Raw genomic sequence first — 3,204 nt, forward strand, 5'->3', positions numbered from 1 at the left:
TGTGTGTGTGTGTGTGTGTGTGTATGTGTGCATATTTGCACTGACATGCAGGTGCAGAACACTGCTCTCTTGAGTCTGATAGAGCTAACATCTCTTTGTCTTTGACATTGTAGAGTTGCACAACCAGCGTGAAATGAAATCGAGTACAGCACGAGATTGTCTTGCAGGAATTTTTGACAATTCCTTTGCCTTAACATAATCCTGGACAGCTCTCTCACTGGGCTTTGTCTCTTGATTAGGCAGCAAACTACAAACAAAAAACAACAACCTGAATAAACTAAACCAAAAAAGTACATCTGCAAATACATCTGCAAAATACATCATTACTTTACCATCAACACTATGTTGTGGACCTTAACTAGAGGCCAAGATGACGTAACAAATAACAGATGGGTGGTCGTCGGGGGGGGGCGGTGAACTGTGTGAAGATCCTACACAAGCCCAACACAAAAGGATTTGTTGTTATTCATTCAGACCTCCAACCTTTGGCCCCTGACCCCAATAAAATTGTACTTCTGATCCCTGCGGGCTACAGATAATTGGACGCTGCTTCAGAAGATGGCTACTTAACTCCCTTAAAGCCTGCCATTTTGGCCCCGAAAATCACTGGTAATAACATTTCAATTAGCACTCCCAGAGGAAGGAATTGAACTCCGGAATAATAATAAAGGAAGCGTAAAACGAGTGATTCGGGCTCCCCACATGTCTCCACTCGGCACACTGTCGGGGCTCTACTTCCAGGAGAGCAGACGTCCAAGTCTTGTGTTTGGAGGAGAACCGAGACTCTCCGATCGAGAGGAGGGATCAGATCTCCTCGGTAACCCTGAACGGAGCGCACATCAAAGTGTCTGAACAATGGCTTGGCTGACGCCGGTTGGAAAATTCTAGAAGAAGCCAAAAAGCGGTCCACTTTTTTAAATCGTATTCTCATTTGCCGCGTAGCGAAGCCGCCTCCCCCCAATCCCACATCTTGTTCTGAGACCAAACAATGAGATTATTTTAGTGACCTTTGTAAGATTTTCCTTATATATCTTTGTCAATCTTATTTATAAAATCCTACAAATATGAAGATAAATCTCAGTCGTCTGAAGCACTCAGAGCTATGCGTGATGCAGCCGTAGGGAAACTGCATCTTGGCCAGACGATCGTACCAGTCACTTTGACTTTGTCATGACACTCAGCAGAGCCATGGCCACATGAAACCTCAGCACATTTCCCATTGTCATCCAATGTCTTACTGTAATTATGAGTAAGTATTGATCATCGCAGAACTATTGAATCCTTCTGGAAATTGTCAACGGCATCCAAAGTAAACAGCATGAGGACAGGGAGGAGGGATTCAGACCTAATTGCATTTGGAAGAAAGTTGCAAACCTGAAACAATGGAGCCCTTTGTTGACTGTAAAGAATAGTGACTTTTCTAAATTGTATCCTTCCCCGTCTTGCTACTTTTTCCTTCTAAGGAAAGACGCTAATTTGTAACTGGTTTAATGCAACAAATTGTGGCTCCCACAATTTTTGATCTTTTGGTATTTTCTAAGAACAAAACTTCTAAAAACAGTTTATCCTATCAATTAAAAAGATAAACTATGTATTTTCCCACAAGGCACATCATAAACCACAGCTTCAAGACGACTGTAAACTTGACAAATAGGAAAATAAAAATCCATGCACGATAACTCAAAGAAATCGACACTGTCATGTTCCTCCTACACTTCCTAACCGCACTTAATGGGCGAATCCTCCACGGTGTTAACGCTGACAGCTGACATGATAAGGGCCCCGTTGTTCCAGAAGTCCATCACCCCAGTTTTCAGGGGTCAATCACCGAAACCTCAACTGGCTCTTTATGTCACCTCCTCCTCCTCCTCCTCCTCCTCCTTCTCCTCCTCCTCCTCCTTCTCCAACTCCCTGGCGTAACACCTAATTGAACCTGGCCCCTTCTGTCCCCCTTTCGTTCCTGGTTGCCCCACCCTGGTTCACCCTGGGCGGGGCGTGGGTGGCGGCAGGGTCCGTGAAGGCAGCACACAAAGATGAACACAAAGAGGAATATTTTCCAAGGCCGTCCTTCGTTGTTTTTTTCTATTTTTTTTATGACCTTGACATTAGACAATCTTCTCATGGCGCAGGGTTTGTGCTCTTGGCGTTCCCGTGGAAATAACTCTCCCCCCTGCGTGATGAGAAGCTCCCTCAGAGGAGTTGTGGTGGGGAAGGGGTGGGGGAAGGGGGGCAGGGGGGCTCTGTCCCACCGGGATGGAGTTGAGGTGGGAGGGGGGGGGGATACAAGTATGCACTGTTTGGCTGCGGAAGCAGGCGAGGACAGGCTGACTGAGGAGAAGGCCGTTGGAGACTAGCAGGGATGGGGAGAACCGAAGGAGAGGGGAAACAAGGCTGGCTGGCTGGCTGGTGTCTGGCTGTCTGTCCGGCTGGCTGGTGGCTGGCTGGCGGGATGGAAGAGAGGAGGAAGGATCAGACAGAAAAAAGAGAGACGGGCATTGAGAGGCCTATGGGAAAAAGAGTTCAAAGGATGTAAGGATGTAAGGATGAAGCAATCTTGGAAGAAGAGGAAGAAAGAATGAAGAGGGCCACAGGAGGGGCGGGATCAAGAGGGAAGAGGTGATGGACAGGGGTGTGTCTCACTCGTGTTGTCTGTCGGAGTGTGTGTGTTTGTGGGGGGCCCAGGGGGGGGGGGGGGGGGGTTGCAAGAGCATAAAGATTTTTTGGAGGCAGAACAGTGTTTAGAGGTGAGATAATAGATAGGGAGAAAGAGATTTGTCTCAATAGCTTTGGCAGAAGGTGTACAGACGTGAACTACTCGGCAAACTACAACAATAAAAAAACGAATCAAATACCTCTCGCCTGTCTTTATAATGACAGTACTGGATTATGTGGATATAGGAACTATCTGTGAACTTAGTTACGATAATAAGTACCGTCTGTGTGTTTGTGTTTGTGTGCGTGTGTGTGTTTGAGTGTGTGTGTGTGTGGTTGTCTATACGCATTCGGTGAAACCCATTTCCAATCAGACACACAATTTGAAGGCCCATCACAATTGACTTAATATACCTCACTCCCCCTTTAAACGTCAATCAATTCCTTGTGTGCGTGGGTTTTAAATCTTTGTTCAGAGCGTAACTACAGCCTATAGATTGTGCGTCATGCCAGCTACCTGCTGTTCACCAAGTTAGCGTTGGCGTTGGCGTA

This window comes from Gadus chalcogrammus, chromosome 1, assembly GCF_026213295.1.
Source record: "Gadus chalcogrammus isolate NIFS_2021 chromosome 1, NIFS_Gcha_1.0, whole genome shotgun sequence".
NCBI lineage: Eukaryota > Metazoa > Chordata > Actinopteri > Gadiformes > Gadidae > Gadus > Gadus chalcogrammus.